At 44.7% G+C, this 22334-nt stretch overlaps 1 protein-coding gene across 2 annotated transcripts in view; it reads left to right on the top strand.

Annotated features, from left to right (window-relative positions):
• BANP (BTG3 associated nuclear protein) overlaps window positions 1-22334 on the top strand; it is a 990655-nt gene that overhangs the window by 175348 nt on the left and 792973 nt on the right. The window lies entirely within an intron of this gene.

The raw sequence follows: 22334 nt of genomic DNA, 5'->3' as shown, positions 1-22334 counted from the left end.
TCTGTGACACTACATGCCACTCATTGCCCCTCCACTCTATGCCACTTTACCACACTGTACAGCACGCCACTCCACTGTGACACGCCACTCCACTCTATGCCCCTCCTTTCCCCTTTACTCCCCTCCACTCTATACCCCTTCTCTTTACGCCAGGCCATTGTACGACATGCCAGTCTGCCCCACGCCACTCTAAGACCGTCTTTGTCACTCTACTCTAAGACACTCTAATCTACTCTGACACGCCACTCAAGGCCACGCTGCACAACTCAACTCTATGCTACTCTACTCCACTCTGCCCGCTCTACACCACAATACCCTACGACACAACATAACACTCTGTGACACTCCACTCTGACTCTTTACTCCTTTCTACACTACATCACTCCACTAACTAAGGCACACACTCTACAACAATATACTTCACACTGTGCCACTCTACAACACTTCACTCTACTCTACTCCACTCTATTAAACTCTGACACTCTATGCCCCTCCACTCTATGCCCCTCCACTCTATGCCCCTCCACTCTACGACATTCAATTCCCTCCATGATACTCCACAGCACTCTTCTCCACTCTGTGCCACTCCCCACGTCAATCCACTCCACTGAATGCCACTCTACTCCCTCCATGACACTCTAAGCCCATCCACACTACACCACTACACTCTCTGTGCCACTCCATGACACTTTAGGACACTCAACTATATGCCAGTCTTCACCACCCCATGCCATACCACTCTATAACACTCTGCTCCACGCCACTCTCCTCAATGCCACTAACATTTAGCCATGCTGAATAGCAGTCATGCTGGTGTACAACATGACTAAAACTCATTGGCTAAGCAAATAGCTCATGCATTCTTGCTATAAAAGACGGTCTTCATTTATTTTCTCTAAACTATTTCACTATCATCCGTAAGAAAATAGATGACAATTAAGTAGACAGCAGGGCTTTCAGTTTATATAGCCATTAATCTTATCTGTTCCGGACTCTCACAGACCTTGTGCAAGAGGCATGTGACTGCTTCCTGAGGAAACAAAATACAGCAGCCCTGTAAACCCCAATTACACCCGGGCCTCAACGTTATAACAACAACAATGTTCACGCAGGGAGATATAAATGCAGAGAAATATAGGTTTAATCTTGAGGAATACTCAATATACACCAAAAATAATTCATGAAAAACCAAAAGAATAAAAAAAGTCCTGTAAACTGTAATTGAAGGCATTCCATGTATTATTATATATTACCCATGAATCAATCATGGCATTAAAGCGAGAAAAAGAACAATGCCAAAATGAAAGAACAGTGCCAGAAGAGAACTAACAGTGCAAGCAATATAAAAGTCTTGCCCAAGTGTGATAAAAAGGAAAAGGGCGACAGACTACATACATTGCAGAGTATAAAACGTCGCAATGCCCATATCTGTTTCTTTAATAAATACTGTGCAGTCAGATGTACAAGACAGTCTTTGTAGCCTCAAACGTCGATGACTTGTTGGCTCTATTGGAGTTAGCGGGCTATCCTGAAGACAAAGAGATATTTTAGAAGCACAAGTGAAATGTAAACTAGAAACAACCACTAAATGTAAATAAAGAAAAGTCTAAGAAGTTTAAATGGTCTAGGTATCCCGAAGTTCAAACATTCAATTACATTCGAATAAGTGAACGTCAGGAAGGCAATACAGGAAGTAAAGTAATTTGGAAGAGGGGCCTCACATCTGGAATTTTCTTCCACAAACCCTCGAGACCATTGAAAACAGAAGAATCTGTTTTAAAGAGTTTCCTTGGCTGTTTGGAAATAATTGTCCCTTAATTGTAGCAAATCTCATTTTAAAACATTTTTTGTTGAGCTCTTTAGCCATTCACAATCTATAATATTGCCACTCTCTGGTGAAACTGATGTACTAGAAAACATACACATAATGTAGTTTCAAAGCCCGACAGTGTATATAAGGTGAAAAGCAGGTGACAAATCAGGATACTTGTGAAATTGGAATGCATTGTAATTGTATTTATATAGTGCTTACTACCACTGATGAGGCGTTGAATCACTTTTTGGTGAGTAGCACGCTTCTCTGGAACCCAAAAAGAATTAGTGGTGGATTAGTATAGTGAAATTTGAGATCATTTGAGCGGTGGACATGTGAGTCTGTTAGTTGGATTGAAAATTATAATGAGGGATAGAAAAGGGAAGTGTTTAGAAAGTGTTTATTGGGAGTTCATAGTAGTAAAATGAGTTTTGAGGTGAGGGAAGAATTTATAAGGGTTGTTTCAGAGATCATAGTATTCGCATTAAGCGGCTCTTCCTACGGTATGTTCCTACCAAACAACTGCGGTCTGCCTACAAAAACTGGTTGGTAGTTCCCAGGTTCAGGAGTGCCAGTTTGGGGGATAGGGGAGAGGGCCTTTTCTGTTGCTGTCTCCAAGCTCTGGATTTCTCTCCCCCTATCGATCTCTGGGCAAGACTCCCACCTTTCGTTCCGCAAGGCATTAAAAACATGGCTCTTCACTCTCAACTGCTAGGCCTTGTCCGCGCTTCTTCCGACCTTCTGCTCTATCCGTAGCGCCTTGATGCCCTTGGGCAAAGTTTGCGCTTTATAAGACTAATATTCATTCATTCAAAATGAGGTTTGGGGTGATCCAAGGAGGGATACAGGAGGGAAGAGTCTAGAAAGGGTTATTTTGGAGATCATAGTAGTAGAATGAGGTTTGAGACGAGTCAGAGAGCGGAGGTAGAGGATATATTGAGAGAGGTGTAGGGTGAGATATAGGGTAGTCCATTGGAGAGGGTCAAATTTGTTTTTTGGTAGGATTAAAGCAGTGAATATAAAGATACACAAGTACATATTATACATATTTTTAAGAAGAAATACACATATCTAGATACATGTAATCGCATTAATTGTTTATATACACAGAGATGTGCTGTACATTTATTGTTGAGTATGGTGGTTATGTAGGAAAGAGACAACTGTTAAGTAATCTTCTGAAGATAAGATAGTTATTTGTGGATCTTATGTTTGGTATAATGAATTCTATAGTTTGGAAGCTTGAACAGAGAAAGATGTGGCACCTATGTTTTTTCTCTTGTATGGCTGGATTTTGAGGTGAGGTGCCAATCTGGAGTGAAGGTTCCTTTGTTGAATGTATTTGGTGATTGTATTCCTCATGAAAAGCAGTCTTGTTCCATATATTGCTTTGTGGGTGATACATGGCAGCTTGAATGTGGATCTACTGGCAACTGGAAACCAATGTAGGGCCCTCAAGCAGAGGAAATGTTATGTGTTATTTGTTAATCTCACCGCCCCATAGCTTCTTGGTGCTAGAGATAACACATCCCATATATCTAAAAGTCTTTATTGTACACCGCTAATAATAATTAAAGGCACTTTAACGAGGCAGGTTTTTAATTGTTGTTTGAATAAGGTTTGGGAAGATGGCACCCTGAGAGAAACAAAGAGATAATTCTATTATTTGGCAGCTGGATAAGAGAATACCCTCTGACTGAAGGTGTTAGTCATGACCTTTAGGAGGACACAGAGATATTCTGCAGCGAAACATAATGTTCTGGTTGGAGAATAGAAGCAACATTTCTTGACTAAGAAGGGGGAAGCTTATCAATAAAGACTCTTACAAAGAATAACCGAGACTTTAACCCCTTGAGTCATGAAGAAGAGGTGGGCTCATTCTCAGAACCATTGGCTGTGCTGAGGATGAGCCCATTTCGTCCTTAGAACTAAATTGGCTACAAAGAATTGTGTTAAGCCGGTAGCCAGTGTAACTGAGCTAAGGTAGGAGTAATGGGTCTTTGTGGGAACATTTGTTTTTAAGAGGGCAATGGAGTTCTGAACTCTTTGAAGTCTCTAATGGAGATTGTTATGGGAGGTCAAGAAGTACGAGTTTGAATAGTTCAGACAAGACTGAACTACGGTAGTAGCCACTTGTATATAGCAACCTTTTGGAATAAAAGAAAGGATTTCTTACTCAAAAGTCAGTGAAAAAATCTGACATAGTCTCAGTTATATTTTCTTGTTAGGTACGACTTACATCATTTTTTTTTTGTATTAAGAACACCGGTTTTGAAACTGTTACTCACTGCTCCGACCGAGTAAGAGAAACTGAGCCCCAAAACCTTTCTTGAGGCAGACACTGGTCTGAGCCACTGTCCGCATGATGACACAGACTTACTGCTTTCCAACATAGAGCACAGAGTGCAAAGGGTGTGGAGGGGACACAAGTGGCAGAGGGTGATGGGGGAAGGAAGGGTTGCTGAATGTCAAGTATTCCTTTTTTTATGTATATGTGTGGATGCAGTGTTGAGAGAGTTTTGGCAGGACACGGTTTAAATATCACTCTAAGAGTACATTTAGGGGGAGCAAGGCTTCCCTATGACTTCCCCTTGTGCAACTGATCCATCGATCCATAGGATTAGTTATGTTGAGTGAGTAGATTTGGCAGGACCATTCAGCAGTAATAATAAATAACATTGAGTTTTCCACCTCAGTGTCCAAGTAACATCGTAGACGACCCAGAATAAATTCTCTTACCTGATTGCCGCACCTCTCCTCCTCCTCTCCCACGTCTCTCCCATGTTGTGTCTCCTCCGTGCATCCTCTTAGAAGCACCCATCCTCCCCATAGTCAATCATAATGCTGCAATGCAGCATTATCATTGGTAAGCACCCAAGCTCCCCATAGCCAATCACAACGCTGCAATGCAGCGTTGTATTGGTCTGAGTGCCGTAGTTCGGCGCTGAAATGGGGACAGGGAGCAGCCTGGGTTGAGAACATGCAAAGGGCGCATGACATTTTGGCCAGGCCAAGACGGCTGGCCAACAGGTAATGCACCCTTTAGAGTGCAGCAACCACACTTCTTCCCTGACATCAGGGGAGGCAAGCCCCGCCTCGCACTAACCTGACGATACTAAAAATAAAATGATAATAACTTCAGTTAGTATCATTTATTTTTTATTTTTACACTGCTCTGTGAGCAGTGGGGCGACGCTCCTCCACCTTCGTGGAGGAAACATCACTGCTATACCTGCTCTTAAGTACCCTGCCTGATAGGACGTACCTGTGAAATTGGATTAAAATGTTCATTTTTTAAATAATTTTTTTTATGGCAAGCACACGTCCTCCACTTTTAGCTGTATGCTGTCTTAGTTTTTTTTCCTTTTCTTATTGTTGGTGGCATATGCTTTCGATTATAAAATAAAATAACCATCACATCAGTTTGCCAGGGATAGAGACGCTGTCTTTGCTAGTGCTTGTTTATTGTTGCTGACAGTAGACCTACTGTGCGACTGCATAAACGTCAGTGCTCCGTGAGCTATGCACAGCCCACTCACACAAGCTTGGATGTGTTCATATACTTTACATTACTATGTATCGACCTATGTTAAATTACATTCGAATATTTGTGTGATGGTTTTCAGCTTTGTGACTGGGGGTCCCCAAGGAAGGGGCTGTCGAGGATGAGTGATGCGACCAGGCGCTACTTTGTGCAGAGACGGTGGAAATGGAACCTGCTTTGTTTCCATGAATGAAATGTGAATTTGCTACACAAGTCCTCAAGTGCAGAGCATGGCCAGGAAGGACCAGGGTTTGCTTCCTTTCAGCCTCATGACAGCTGGCACCGTTTCTACGGTGGTCATTTGCAGCGCTCTATAGGAATGATTTACTGCTTTCTTAAGACACAGCATGCGAGGCAGACAGTCCGGATTCGAGTTCGGGTTTGTATCCGAGGCACCGTGCCAGAATACTTGTGTGTGTCTTTTATGGGAAGTGGAAGGGGGAATGGGACCACTCAGAAAACGAATCGAAGGTATCTGGACTTTTTGAGACTTCCTTACAACTGATGGAAGCTGTTGAGTTCCTTTTTTAAGACTGTACAGTAGACAGAATTGTGGTCTTCTGGGGATTACTTTTGAGCAAGTATAATCCCTGGATTAACTCTAGCTGCACAGTAGCAGTTGCCTGGACGAAGTTTTGTGAAGATTTTTTTAACACTGAACAGTGGGTTTAACTACTCCCTCTTAAACTCTCCTCATCCTTGTGTATGTAAAACCAATTGCCACTGTTGCTGTCCGTGACGCAGCGTGGCAGGTGGTAAATCAGAATCTCAGTGACTAATCGACTATATAAATAATCCATATTTGTAAAGCGCAAGCATATCACCCCTTAAGGTTTCAAGCCGCTGGGGCTGTCAGGGAGGTTAAGTGAGCTATTGTCCAGTCACATGATGCTTAGCTGAGTTGCCACGGGGATCGAACCGTGAGCCTGCACTCTGGAGACAGCCGCTTTGGCCGCTGCGCCACAATTCTTTGGAGGTATCCATGTTTTCTGTCCCCTGATTTGTCTTATGATGTGTTAACATGCTGGCCATGTGGAGGACAACCACCGAGCGTCCATTGGAGCCTGCGGATAAGCGTAGTGATCCACGTTCTGTGTGCTGGCCTTTCCATCGACATGGTTCTATAGGAAGGTGCTTACTTCGTACTTGCACCCTTCGGCATTATCTGCTCTATGTGTTTGACTGTTTTTCAAATTCTCTAACCAACACCCTGAAATCTAATACCTTTAAACGGTTGTACCCACCATAAAAACTGCACAGCTGAAAGTGCTGCTTACATCCCAACCTAACCACTAGCCCTAATTCATTCTGCAGGGCATTCATTGCAGCCACACCACATTATGGTTTCCCTCCCTCCAAGAAGGACCGCCCAACTTTCTCTTTGTTGTTGTGTGGTGAGCTGAGGCCTACCACTGATGGAAAGTCAGTGGATCGCTCCTGAGGCGACTGTGTCAATTATCAGTACTTTCTCAACGTTCGCAGGATAAAGTCACCACACATCTTCTAATGCACTGTTCCCTTTTACTGGGAGGCTTGGAACGGCAAAGGGCTGGTTTTGACCTTCCGTATGGTTTGAGCTGGACTCCACGCATCTAGAAACTACATCACTTAATATTCAGTACTAAGTACTACTACTGTGCATAGAATCGAAATGTGTTTTTCTTTACCTATAAGATGTTGTGACAATGCCAAAACAATCTAGAGCTTTCAAAGCCTTTTTGACCTATTGGTGTTACCAATGCTTTTTGGGTATGCTGTGCAGCATTGGCAAACAGAAAAACGTTTTTTGCCGGCGTGCAGAATTTACATAAAAAGAAAAGAATGAGTGCATATGTATTGTGCCCCTGCTGGTGGCTGTTCTATTTAGTAAACGTGATGATTTATGCATGCCCTTACATAATGACACAGGCATCATTTTATTCTTTATTTACTGATCCAAAATGGAGGATGCCACTTGGAGCAGTATATAAAACAAAATACTTTCCAACTGCTTTTTTGAAAGTGGAGTGGCCTACCAGCAAATGAGAACTGCTGGGCCCTACAAAAAAATTAAAATTTCTGGACCATGAGTGGTGGGGAAACGGTGGAGGAGCAGGTGGTGGGAGCGAGTTATAGGGGTCCAATGGTCGAGGTGTATGCCATGGATGAGGGAAGGAATGGATTGGGTGGAAGGGGGAAGGAGCAACATGGACCGCGTGGGGTTGGGGACAAGTCTTTGAATGAGAAAAGCAACACACATGGACAGGAGCAAATGGGGGGAAGGAGGGAGCAACAGTAACCAGAGGGGGAGTGATTTGGTGTGGGGGATTGCAAAACACAAGTAAGAAAGCAGGAAAACACATGCACTCTTATTGAGTGATTAAAATAAGGAAAAAAGTAGAATGTGACCAATAAAGAAGTGATCCAAGCAATAGGATGGCAGAGTCTATGCTCCAGGAGAGGGACAATCGAAAGAAGAGGAACCGCTTCCCTCTCAGCACTCAACCCCGGCCGCATCCAAGACTGCTACCAAGCCGCCCCAGGACACACCCATGGACCCTTCACCTGCCACTCCTGCAAGTTCAACTGCATCAGGACCCACACCAAATCCACAGACTCCAAACAGAGCTCCGACACTAACCACCTGAAGTGCATCCTACTCAACACCCGCTCGGTCCACAGACACGCCATTGAACTTTGGAACCTACTCAACACCACTTCGCCGGACGTCGCCTTTCTTACAGAAACCAGGATGAACGCCTCATCAGCTCCCGACATCACCATAGCCATCCCGGACGGCTACAAGATCATCCGAAAGGACCGCACCATTCAAACAGGAGGAGGCATCGCCATCGTCCATAAGAACTCCATCCGCATCACGACCAGCTCAGACGATCTCCTCGCAGCCGCCGAACACCTTCACTTCCAGATCCACACCGACCCCAAGACCACACTCAGAGGCACCCTCATCTACAGACCACCAGGACCCCGCACACAATTCAGCGAAGACATCACTGACATCATCAGCCCACACGCCCTCCCCTCCGAGGACTACATTCTACTGGGAGACCTCAACTTCCACCTGGAAAAGAAAAACGACAGCAACACCACCACCCTTCTGGACAACCTCGGACTCAAACAACTTGTTGATACCCCCACCCACTATGCCGGACACACGCTCGACCCAATCTTCACCTCTAGCAAGCACATCTCCTTCAACCACACCACAACTCTCCACTGGACGGACCACAGCTGCGTTCACTTCAACTACAAAAAGATCACGACCCACAACCTCCCACAACCAATCCCCCGAAGAAAATGGAACAAAATCACCACCGACCAGCTCTTCACTTCGCTTCACCAAAACCCTCCTGCCAAATCATCGGAGCCAAACCAAGCAGCCACCAACCTCACACAATGGATCACCCACAGCGCCGACGAACTTGCACCCTTGAAAAACCACCAAATCAAGCAAAGTAGCAAAAAAGCCCCCTGGTTCAACGATGACATTAAGACATCTAAGAAGTTATTTCGTACCCTCGAGAAAGCCTGGAGAAAAAACCCAACCACTGACAACCTGACCACCTTCAAGAACGCCACCCGCAAACACCACCAACTGATCCGATCCACCAAGAAATCAGCATTCAAGGATCGACTTGACAACAACGCCCACAACAGCAAAGAACTATTCAACATCGTCAAAGAATTTACCAACCCCTCCGCCGGCACCAACGACATCACTCCATCCCAATACCTTTGCGACTCCCTAGCCTCCCTAGCCTTCCACAACAAAATCGCCGACATACAGAACAGCTTTGAAAACCAATCCGGAGACCAGCCCACTCCACCCACCTCTGAACCAGAACCCCCCTCTAACAACCTTTGCGCTTGGAACCCAATCACCACAGAAGACACCATCTGCCTGATGAACTCCATCCACTCAGGATCGCCAACCGACCCATGTCCCCACCACATTTTCAACAAAGCAGACTCCATCATCGCACCCCATCTCCGTTACGTCATCAACTGCTCCCTCAACTCCGCTACCTTCCCGGAAAGCTGGAAACATGCCGAACTCCGTGCCCTTCTGAAGAAACCCACAGCAGACCCCACTGAACTTAAGAACTACCGCCCCGTTTCGCTCCTCCCATTCCCTGCCAAAGTTATTGAGAAAGCCGTCAACAATCAGCTCGCCGCCTTCCTCGAATCCAACAAATCCCTCGACCCCTCACAGTCCGGCTTCTGAGCCAAACACAGCACCGAAACTGCCCTCATCGCAGCAACAGATGACATTCGAACACTACTGGACAACGGAGAAACAGTTGCCCTCATCCTACTTGACCTCTCCGCTGCCTTCGACACAGTCTGCATAGCACCCTCATACAACGCCTCAGCAACGTCGGAGTACAAGGAAAAGCATTGGACTGGATCATCTCATTCCTCGCCGGAAGAACCCAGAGAGTCCGCCTCCCCCTTTCAGATCGGAGCCCACTGAAGTCATCTGCGGCGTACCACAAGGATCTTCACTCAGTCCCACCCTCTTCAACGTATACATGAGGCCCCTCGCATCCATCGCGCGCCAACACAACCTCCACATCATCTCCTACCCAGACGACACCCAGCTGATCCTCTCCCTCACCAAAAACCCAAACACCGCCAAAACCAACTTACACGAAGGAATGAAAGATGTAGCCGAGTGGATGAAGACCAGCTGTTTAAAACTGAACTGCGTCAAAACGGAAGTCCTGATCTTAGGCTCATCCCCCTCTGCTTGGGACGACTCATGGTGGCCACCAGCCCTGGGAACAGCACCCATATCAACGGACCACGCACGCAACCTGGGCTTCATCCTGGACTCCTCCCTCTCGATGACCAGACAAGTCAACGCCGTCTCATCATCATGCTTCAACATCCTACACATGCTCAAAAAAATATTCAGTTGGATCCCCACCGAAACAAGAAAGACAGTCACCCACGCATTAGTCACTAGCCGACTAGATTATGGAAACACCCTCTACGCCGGAACCACAGCCAAACTACAGAAACAACTCCAACGCCTCAGCAAGACTCATACTAGACATCCCCCGCCAAGCTCACATTTCCGGTCACCTGAAAGACCTCCACTGGCTCCCCGTCAACAAGAGGATAACGTTCCGACTCCTCACCCACGCACACAAAGCCCTCTACGACCCCGAATGCCTCAGCACGCGCCTGTCCTTCTACACCCCCACCCGCCAACTATGATCGTCCAATCAAGCCCTCGCCGCAATTCCACGCATCCATAGATCCACCACGGGGGGAAGATCCTTCTCCTACTTAGCTGCCAAAACCTGGAATTCTCTCCCCACCCACCTCCGCCTTACACAGAACCACCTCTCCTTCAAACTTGGATATTCAATACGTAATGTCCCCCCCCCCCCCCCCCCCCCCCACACCCCCCCTCCCACAAGCGCCTTGAGACCCTCTGGGTGAGTAGTGCGCTATACACATTTTTGATCTTGAACTTGAGATAGTACCCTAGAGGTCTTTTGCAAAAAGGAGCTAAGCGAGACCTAAAACCAGCTCCCAAACTCCCTGGTACTAACAAATTTGCACTTCCTACGGCTTTGAGTTCCAGACAGCAACAACCCCAGTAAAACCAAGAATTGAAGAATGGGACTTGTCCCAAACAAGCTGGGAGCAGAGGCAGTTTGAGATGGATATTAAAATGTGTTCGACTCCCGACTAAAGGAAAATAAGTACTTCTTTGGCGTGTCATCTGGATGTGGACAGAGACTGCATCAAGATGGTACACCTCAATGAGATCGAATTACATCCAACCTGCATAAATACCAACCTTCAGAACCCCTATTTAAGCAAACACACTACATTTAGAGCACCTTTATGTCCATATCAACCTTTTAGATCGTTACAGTAATACGACGCCCTCAGACCTTGAGAAACACTTGGCTTGCATGCCACGGTAGGACAAAATGTGTTGGCTGGAATCGCAAACCAGGTGGAAGACTGAGCACTGGAATACATATAACCAAATGTATTCTTTATGCATGAACATGTAATTGGGACTATAGGTGCACACCAAAGATGTAATGACTACTTTAATGCATTTTTTATATACTATTGGGTCCCTGCTCTACTTACATGTGGAAATGGTATACACATAGATTGCATATACTTTTGACCTTTGTTTGTTTACATACAAATCTTTTGCTTAGACATTGTTGTACATAGCGGGAAGAGGGCCATACCAATAATATGGAGTGTTGACAAATCTCATATTGAAGCATCTCATATTAAGCAGAGTAGTAGGCAATGAGGATCCCTCAGTGAATATGTTGTTAAAATGTATCATATTTTTCCCCTGTAGGCATGCTGTTTGTTGATTACTTTGTAGGTTTACTTTTTACCTGCTTTCCAAATATTTTTCTGTTTGTTTCCCTGCTCAATTTACAGTCCCAGTTAAACTTTAGTGTTCATCCTGTTTTTTAAGTCTTGCCTGTGACAGCGCATGCGCTCTTGCTTGCGAGAGATATTGTATACAACAAGAGGCTTGTAGCTCACCCATTGCTTAACATTCCTTGGCTTCATTGTCACTCTAATTTTCTGCTTTCTAATTGGCTACCACCTGCCGGCTGCAGTCCTCTTTTTTCAGCTGGACCATAGACCGAGTACTGAATGTGCTTCAGCTTGATTGCTGGCCCTCTGCTGATTCCGCTGTGATTGAGCTAGTACTTTTATTTTTCTTCTTCCCTGTTGAACCCCATGTGTAGTAATGTTTTACTATGCCACATGCACTTCAAAGAACCCCTTTTCTCCTTTGAAATGGAGGTTTATTGTGACTTCAGATGATATCTGTTTCCATATTTATTTTCACTAAAACATGAACATGGGTGCAATTGCTTTCTATGTGTGATATTATGTTTTGACGTATGTCATTGTCCCCACTCTGGGTGAGATTGACTGATTTGCTCAGAATCACACGGGTGATGGGTGAGACCTAACATTCATTGCTAAGCCAATAGGTCTTGCCTTCAAGAGTATTGCCTTTTCTTCATGCTGCACAGGACGGGCACTGCCGACTTTGGCAATGATTTGTAGCCATGCCGTGTAGCAGTGTGGCTGCTGTGCAGAATGGCTAAAAATAATAATAAAAAAGAACTTTGAGGCATCCAGTGCTGATGCACTTAAAAAAAAAAAAGCATATTAGCCCTGGCTCCGTCATAGCAATTTTTAAAAAAAATTAGTTTTAGCCACACTGGAAAGCATCAGTGCTGCTATACAGCATGACTATAAAACATTGTTAAAGCCTATAGCTCGAGACCTATTGGCTTTGCCAAGGCTTGTTCTTTAGTGTGGCTTTTTAATGTTGGTTTAGGTTCTTCTGATCTAATTTGGTTTCATGCTTATTCACTTTTGTAGTGTTGTTTCTATTTCCGCATTACTTTTTGTGGCAGCACTTGCAACTGTCAATAGTTATCCCCTTCAATAGTTACTCAGCTGTTGTGCTCCTCTGTAGTTGAGGAATTACTATTAGCACATCTGTGCGTACCTTTACTTTTCTGTATAGTATTGCTTGCATGTTAGACACAGATGTTAGTCTGGGGAACGGTGCATCCACTATCCACTGTTGCAGAGGCAACAACACAAAGTGATTATAGTGGTTGCATACATGCGGACGGGTCACCTAACAGCTCTAATAAGTCCACAAGATAAAAATAAGTACTTTTGAACCCAACCTCTAGATCCAATCCAGTGGCATCCTCAAGATTTGATGGTCTTATGTTGTTAATGCAACGTAAGAGGCAGGCACAGCCCTTAGAAATGCACTCCTAACCCGGGGATTAAGCAGTCCAGTTGCCTTAAATCCATATAAATCTGAAAACTGCCAAGCCAAGCCGTCAATACCAAATTACTTCAAAAGAAACTTGTCCGTAGTAAACAAATATTTTTACGATAGATATGTTAGCAAAACGGCCTAAGAAGAAGGATATGAAGAAAGTAAAATAAGTGGACAATTGTCTAAGCAAATGCCAGCTTCTACTTTGTTACCGAAAAGTAGCAAATATTTATAGGCACTTATGAAAATACATGCTATAGACATCCAGTCCTACCACCACATCCCGCACTATACTTCAATATTAGATTCAAAGTTAACTTCTAAAGATCTTCCATTTGCAAGATTTACACATATACCAGGAGATTTGCCTATTAAGATTAAGGACAAGGCTTTATTAACCCTTTCGATGCTGATGACGAGCTCAGCTCGTCATCACCCACGGGTGTCGTGTGCTGATGACGAGCTGAGCTCGTCATGGTGCCACTAAAATGGCAATTTCCAGCACGGGGGGGGGGGGGAAACGCCCAGCAGCCATGTGGTTAATTTTAAATAAATCATCTTTAAAAAGTTTCAATATCCTCCGCTATCGCTATATCTTGGGCATACATGCAGAACAAATTCTCAATCTAAAGCCCCACCCAATCTACAGCCAGACACACTCTTACAGTTCTTAGTTAACTGCAAAACACCTTACCTTGAAAATATTTATTTGCCTCAATTATCAACTTTGATTAGGGATGAATTACTTTAGAAAGGAAGCATCAAAGTCTGGCTCAGCAGAATGCATTCCATTTTAGCTGGTTGACCTTCTGAGTACTGTTCATTGATGATTTGACAGTAGATGCCCTTGTTCTCTTTATAACAGAGAAGTGGAATAGAAAGTATCTGGCAAAACAAAGTCTCGAGGATGGTTTGTTACTTCTTTTAGGGGACTCTCAGACTCAGATGATGTGGGCTTTACGTCCAAGTTCATCTATCACCTTCAGTACAAGAGTCCACGGCACTGTAATCTCCCGGCCTTGGAAGCCAGATACACTGCTACCTGGACAACCTTTTACAGATCCCCTTCCCCGTCTCCTGCTACCAACAGAAAAGCAATTTCCTTCTGGTTTACGATCATAGCAATAAGAATTGCACAATTGACTTTTGAGGCAGCAAACCTAATCACCATGGTGGAAACGGCATGATAATGATGTTTTAAAGTTTTTCTGCTTTTGTTTTTTTTACCAGATGGTTTATAGCTCTTGTCTGTCCCCCTGGGCTACTCCACACTTACAGACCTACTATGAAGGGACAGACTTGTGACAAAGCATTTGCACAAATGTCCCCTGGCCTCACCCTTCTGCAGCTGAACTTGGATTTGGCAATACATTTTTTCAGAATAAGGTTAACCCTTACAGGTTATCAAGAACAGGGCAGTGATTGCCCAGGACTTGAAGGAGACTGAAACAGCTAGTGCAGGCAGGCATGTGGTACCGGAGTGTCGTTTTGCCTCTGCATTGTCCAATGTGTGCGCTTTGCTGCTCTGAGACTATTAGTGTGAACTGTGACCTTACAGGCAAGGACAATTATTGTGTTAGGCTTCATAAAAATGTGCATCAAAGACCAGTCTTTCATAGAAACAAACAACCAGACCTAACAAGCTGGCAGAGATTCAATATAATGATAACGCTTAAGCTGCGAAATGGAATGTATATGTTCCTTGGATGCAAGTAAAAGCTTCGCCTAGTGGGTAGGTGAGGGCAGAAAAAGTGGGTATGAGAAGCTCCTGCCAGGAGAATGACTGTTCTGTCGGGTTCTTGGCCAGGGATGTATGTCGTTACTACGCATGCTTTTACAACGCATGCCTTTACCACGCAACTTTTACAACGCAAGTCGTTACGACGACTTGCGTTGGGGGGTGCTGGATAGTGAATAGTTTAATTTACTATTCCAACTCCAGTCCCCGTGGATAGTAGGGAAGGTTTTTGATAGTAAATTAAACCATTCCCTATCCTACAGCGCCCCCCAGCGCAAGTTGTTGTATTGCATTGTAAAAGTTGCGTGGTAAAGGTAGTGCGTGGTAAAAGTTGCGTTGTAAACGCTGTTCCCCCTTGGCCAGGCACCAGATGAGGCTAATGTCCCTTGAGACCTATTGTTAAAATATACAACCAAGCAATATTAAATCATGATTACAAACCGATAGGTACCTTTAACTGTCCCTGCTGGACACCTGGGAGTATGAGGGTGGGGGAAGAAAATGAGAAGAGAAAGAGAAAGCTAAAGGTAACATCTCACTGGAGCAACTGGTCTTGACATACAAACTCAAGTCAAACACGTTGGGTTTTAAATATTATGCTAAGCCTTGTCCAATATGTTAATGTAAACTCGGTCTCCCAAACTTCTCCATGCCTCAACAACATTTATTCAAACCTTGTCGTCCTGGCCTCATTAAACACTTTAGCTTCATTGTTCTGTTTAACTAGATGACACATTCTCTTAATAGGTCACACTCAACTTTGCCAGATGCATCCAGAGCCAGGGTGAGTTGCACTTTTTTTAATGCTAATCTGTTTTTCTCTGTGTCTCTGGGTAGCCTGCTGTAGAGTGGAAAAGTCAGAATTCTTTATCCCTCAATAGCAGCCGATTTCTTTGTAGAATTTTCAGAACTTTTCTAGCTGTTCAGGCATGCAATTCCCTTCCCCTCCATCTGAGGATGGAACCATCGGAGCTTTTGTTCCGAAGGAGACTAAAAACTTGCTATTTTCCCCAGATACCAACGCAGTCATTAATCTCGGTCCTGGCAAGTAGTTAGACATATGCTTCTGTATCTCCTGATCTGGTTTCTCTTCTGCAGCATGGGGACGCACCGTAGGGTCGCACCGTAGGGTGCAACCAACCACTTAACAAATACCCATATTATTATTATTATTAACTTTCTCTCTGTTTCCTGTGGGATACCCAATTCTGCCATGACTGAAACCTTTGACTATTTCCTGTCTTTTTCCTGGTGGTCGATTTCTGTAAAGAAGTTTCAGAACTTTCTTTCTGTTTCCTGTGGGCTACCCAATTCTGCCACAACAGAATCTTTATTTCCGCTTTGCTCATGGTGGGGAGTCTACATGCTTTTTATACGTCCGCTCCTTGTAGTGATCCTGGGGATTGGATCTGGATATCTAAAAAGCTTGGATCAGATTGTGAAGAGGGTAACCTGACCCCAGAGAATGAGGGGGATCTCAGAATTCTTATGTTGGCAACCCAGAATGTGTTCTGCATCATGTAGTCTTTCTGAGATTAAAGGCGGATCAGTGTAGATATAACTCCAAATCGAAACTAGTCTTGTTTCTCGAGCAAATTCCTTCACATCTACTGCCATAGACTCTAGCTCCAAACTTGTTTTAGTGGTGGAGAGCCTTTTATCATGAAGTCCACTATGATTTCAATTGAAAGAATCTTTGATTCAGTGGCGGAGTAGTGTGTTGCAATTCCCTGAGCTTGGCCGGAAACGAAGACACCCTTCGAGTCAGGCCCCCATCTTCATCTCCCCATTGCTTTGTTCTTTCACAGTCTCTTATCTCAGCCACTTTGAAAATCTGAGATTTAAAAAGTCTGTAGTCCGACACTGATTTCCGGAACCCCAGAGATGGAGCTCTGCCAGAGCCAAGCTGGGTTTGCCCCCCCCCTTTCCATGAGGCTTATGAACGATGTCCAGGACCCTCCTAGAAAAAATGACTGCGAAGATCTTCCATCATTACCACAAAACCACCTGCCTTTACCCATATTACAGGGGAAGTCAAAAGCAGTAGTGCTCCATGTGACCTCAGAAATGCAGAAGAGCAGATCGTCCCTTAGAAGTATGAAGCTCCTTATCACAAAGGCAGGCTTTCAAGATGTCCGTTTGACTTCTGAAGTGGTCACCTACCATTCGAGTGAGAGTGGTGATTCAGTCTTGCCACCCCACTATTAACCCAGCTTTCGTTCAGTGTGCAACTGTTCCAGGACCTTTTATCCCGGCATGCAACTCTGCAAATAGTTCCTCTAGTTTTAGTTAATAAGGCCACCCGGACGAAACTCTAGACCTGGTGGCTATTTCCATGTGAGTGTCATACTGACAAGACTTGAGTACAGAGCCATCACTGCAATGGCATACAGAGACACACTCACAGATCAGTGACTGCTCTGTAAAGCCAATCTTTTACTTCCCTAGCTCAAAGGGTCAGAATTAACTTTGCCTGCTCGAAGCTGTTTCCTTCCTGTCCCTTAACCAGTTGGTTTCCATCACCGCCATTCCATCGGAATCTGCTTCTTGAAGATGCATCCCATACTCAAGAGTTACATTGTTTTCATGTTGACACCTTCGAACTTGGGGCATCCTCCTAGCCCTATAATAATTCATAACACTCCTCTAACATTTTCTTACAGTGCTTGAACTCACAGAGGGTGATGGTTTGCAGCTTCTTTTATGCTAGATGTTCCTGTCCTATTTAATGTGGGTCAGAGCAAAATATCTGTTGCTTGCTATTTTGTGTGAAAATTGATCTCAGATATGACTGTTTCATAGTGCCCAACATAGTAAGAACCACCTGGTGTCCAATTTAAATTGTGATGTCGCGATCGCTTATAAAGATTGACTTTTCACCTTCTAACAAGGGTCCAAATGCCAGCAAATGCATTCTCAATGGTCAAGCAATGCCCCTGTGTGCAATGCAACTACTTTTCTAACTGGTGAGGGAGATTTCTCTTTTGAAAAATGTCATCCTAATGGTCTTCATATTTTAGTTGTGAATCCCACCCTCCTTCACCCTTAGCAAAGGTCCAGTAAACTAGTGTGAAGCCGTATAATCGCTATACATATCTTTTGGTATGAAAGTTACCATTCTTTTTTAGGTCTCGCCTGTCGATGCGCATGCGCATCGAGCAAGCGAGACTATGGGGGCTTATCCACTCTTTATCCAACTTGCAAGGAATCGTGGCGATTCCTTGCAGTGCCCGTGACTTTTAAGCTCAATGCGCATGCGCATTAAGCTTAAAAGCGCGTGCACATCAGTTCCCTCAGCCGCACTAGGCCCCCGCTCCGCCCCCTCCCCTGCCCGCCGTGTCGCATTTCTCCTCCCCCCTCCCCTTATCTGCCTTCCCTCCGTCTGTTCCCTCTCCCCGCTCCGCCCCCTCCCCTGCCCGCCGTGTCGTATTTCTCCTCCCCCTCCCCTTATCAGCCTTCGCTCCATCTGTTCCCTCTCCCCGCTCCGCCCCCTCCCCTGCCCTAAGCTACCATGTTTGCCACCTGCCTAACATCAACATTTACGATCTTGTTGCAGTCAGTCACTCTTTCCGAATCACAGACCTGAATCAGTGCCTCTTTCCTCCCTGCCACATTAAGTATACATGTGCCCTGTATTGCTCTCTCTGCCGTGACTTCTCTACAACGCCTCCCCAACCTCTGCTGCAACTCTTCCTCCTGTTCCAAATTGGCACACTTTTCTATCCGACGTATGTCTTCGGTATTTCTAAATCCCTAGCTCTCCTGTACCTCACTTACCCTCCGTTTACTCAATCGGTTAGCGATAACATCCTACGCATTAACTTTCCGGATCCAGGCGGAATGTTCCTGCATGTAAGCCTTACCTGAAAACTTCCAAATGAAGATCACAAACATCCGGGCGTCTCTACTTTAAGTCCATTTCTATTAAACTTCAATTTCCAAAACAAGAGAAGATTATCGGAAAACTGGTGTTAAACAGATTGACAGGATGATAGGCGGAGCTTGGAGAGTCTTTGTGGCTGTATTTTCCAGTTTACCCTGCCATTGGTTAGAAAACACATAACCCGCCCCAAAAAAGGTGGGCCAGCCAACCTTTCTGCAGCGGAAGAGGTCTCTCTCTAGCTGCCCCGGAACTGACCCTTGATTATCAGGAAAGAACGACCCAGCCGCACAGGGCCGGCGCACGCTGAGGTCTGCGCTGCCACGCACCACTTCCTGACGAATGGCCCTGTGGACTCTGGCATGCGGGAGGGCATTGGGCGTTCTTGTATAGAGGTCGATTAACTCACCGCAGCAAGGCCTCCTGTAGTGCACTGGGAGCTGCTGGCTTCCCGGTGCTTCTCTCATTCCCTCGCTGACATGGTAGCTGGGGCAATAATCCCGTAAGCTCCCAAAGCGTCAGTGATAGAGTGTCTGACTTGGGACTAAGAGCAGTGTTTAATTTATTTTAAAAACAAAGTGTCTATGCCCGAAGCTCTGCTCAGAAGCCCACGGTTGTACGAGTAAATCTCGTCTCGCCTGATATCGAGGCGGATGGTCTTAAATACAGGTCATGACTCATTAATCCACTGCCAGACACCTTACATTCCAACCCTCCCGGTTCAGATCGAAGACTACTGATTTCAAAGCTACCCCCCAAAAACCGATTTGAACCCTCACTCACCCTCAACCCCTCACCCTCACTCACCCTCAACCCCTCACCCTCAACTCCTCACTCACCCTCAACCCCTCACCCTCACCCTCACCCTCACTCACCCTCAACCCCTCACCCTCAACTCCTCACTCACCCTCACCCTCACCCCCTCACCCTCACTCACCCTCAACCCCTCACCCTCACTCACCCTCAACCCCTCACCCTCACTCACCCTCAACCCCTCACCCTCACTCTCACCCTCTCACCCTCACTCACCCTCAACCCCTCACCCTCACTCTCACCCTCTCACCCTCACTCACCCTCAACCCCTCACCCTCACTCACCCTCACCCACCCTCACTCACCCTCAACCCCTCACCCTCACTCACCCTCACTCTCCCTCACTCACCCTCACCCTCACTCACCCTCACTCACCCTCAACCCCTCACCCTCAACCCCTCACTCACCCTCACTCTCACTCATCCTCACTCACCCTCAACCCCTCACCCTCACCCACCCTCAACCCCTCACCCTAACTCACCCTCAACCCCTCACCCTAACTCACCCTCACCCTCACTCACCCTCAACCCCTCACTCACCCTCACTCACCCTCAACCCCTCACCCTCAACATCAACCCCTCACCCTCACTCACCCTCACCCTCACTCACCCTCACCCTCACCCTCACTCACCCTCACCCTCACTCACCCTCACTCACCCTCACTCTCACTCACCCTCAACCCCTCACTCACCCTCACTCACCCTCACCCACCCTCACCCTCACTCACCCTCAACCCCTCACCCTCACACAGTGCAATAGGTCTCTGAGCATTTGAGTTAGAGCTTTTAGAAATGTTTATGGCTTTTTTTTGTAATTCTTTAGCATTGGCTACAGGAAACAAAAATGCTAAAGATTTACAAAAAAACCCATAAACAATTCTAAAAGCACTAACTCTAATGCTGCGAGACCTATTGCATTTCCAATGCTTGTTCTTAAGTACGTTCAGATGGTCTTCCACATGTTGCCGGGTACATGTCATTTTAGATAATCCTAAAGCTTGTGTGGGACAGAGTTTGAGCTCTGATTTTCATTGGTGAGCATGAAGACTTGTTTATTATTTAGGCTGTAGATGCAGATAGCCTTCTGAGACCGTATGCAGGAAGCAGTTGCTTAGGTTTCAAGACTGGAGCAAGTAGCTTTGATTTTATATGTATCAACATGAAGGTATAACCAGCCCTTCTTTCTTGGGTACACAGTTCCAATGTATTTAACTGATATTTGTAGAGGTCGTTTGATTGGGGCCTACAAAAACATCCAGGAATAGGTTTTTATTGTTTTCCTTGAGGGAGCAAAGCTTAATTTCGAATAATTGTTACTTTTTTTTAGTCGATAACGGTAACCAAATACGCGACTTATTGTCTGACAAATTAATATGATAAAAATGTTTTTTAAAATGTAATGTATCACTCAAACAAAAACACTGTAAAACACTTTTCAGTGAAAGTAATAAACCAAACTTTGCTGAAAAAATCTCAAAGCTATTGGGCTTTTCAACTGATTGGGTTTTTACTACATGCTAATTATGATACACATAAAATGTTTAAAAAAAATAATAACCATTTTTTCAAGAAAAAAGGAAAAGTTATGGGAGCATAAAAACTATTTCAAGCTACATCATAAGAATATAAACTTGATTTTTATTACAACAGTTTGACTTTAGATATTTAGAAACGGAATTTTCAAAGTCAGTTAGCTTTCACCAGCAACTGGTGCCATAATAAACAACCGGTCAGGATCCTCCATGTTATTTCAAAAAACAAATTGAGAAAAAATATAAATTGTTATAAAGCCCCGGAGCTTAGCGAAACCAAGTGGTGGACATAATCAAATTCCCAAAACAACTTAGAAAAAGAGTTGCATAGGCTCACCTATTAATACATGTGAATACTGTATGCCTCTTTTCAATATGCTGTTTCCACTCCGTTTTAATTGGAAAACATTCAGCAAGCTAAAATAACTTATTTCAGGAATTGTAAGAAATTCTTGTAAAATGTAATAATGCTAGCAATTTATTGTCTGTTTTGTGTTTAAATGTAGTGAACGAGCTTAAATTGGATTTTTACAGAATAAGAAATTAATTTAGCAAGCATAAATAACTTCTTTCAGGAACTGAAAGAACTTCCTTGTAAAATGAAAGAATGCTAGCAATTTATTGTCTATTTTGTGTTTAAATGTAGTGAACGTGCTTAAATTGATTTTTTACAGAATAAGAAATGAATTATCAGATTGTTGTTTACCTTTTAATGAATGCTAACGTTTCCATGTAGGAAATACAATCTGCTAATATAGCTTACTTGTGAAACTTAAGTCAACTTTTCTTCTGAATGATTGTGTCTCTTCAGTTTCTCACAGCACTTTCGGCATTCCCCCATAACCCACCTGAGCTTTCTCATGTTTCTTCTGCAAGTAATACATGAGTCAGTTGCAGGGCAGGCATCTAGTTTGGACAGCCCCGCAGAGAGATATGCTTAAAATATGTTGTCTCACCTTTCCACCATATTCCAATTCATCTTTAGCGTTGGACACTTTCCACATCATGTTAAGGATGAAGTGGATTCATCCTCCTACAAATTCTGGAAGCATACTTCATCTTCTTCTTACCTGGTTGGCGTTTTATAAGGAAGGGCGGAATTCCTCAATCAGTAGACTGATATGTCTGCCTCCTGTGTGCCTTTGGTCACATGCATCCTATGTCCCCACTAATGGTCTGCATGGCACAGCTACCAGGACT

The sequence above is a fragment of the Lissotriton vulgaris genome, chromosome 12 (genome assembly GCF_964263255.1).
Source record: "Lissotriton vulgaris chromosome 12, aLisVul1.2, whole genome shotgun sequence".
NCBI classification, from domain to species: domain Eukaryota; kingdom Metazoa; phylum Chordata; class Amphibia; order Caudata; family Salamandridae; genus Lissotriton; species Lissotriton vulgaris.
The sequence above is the reverse complement of the archived record's forward strand: the minus strand, read 5'-3'. Positions and strand labels throughout refer to the sequence as shown.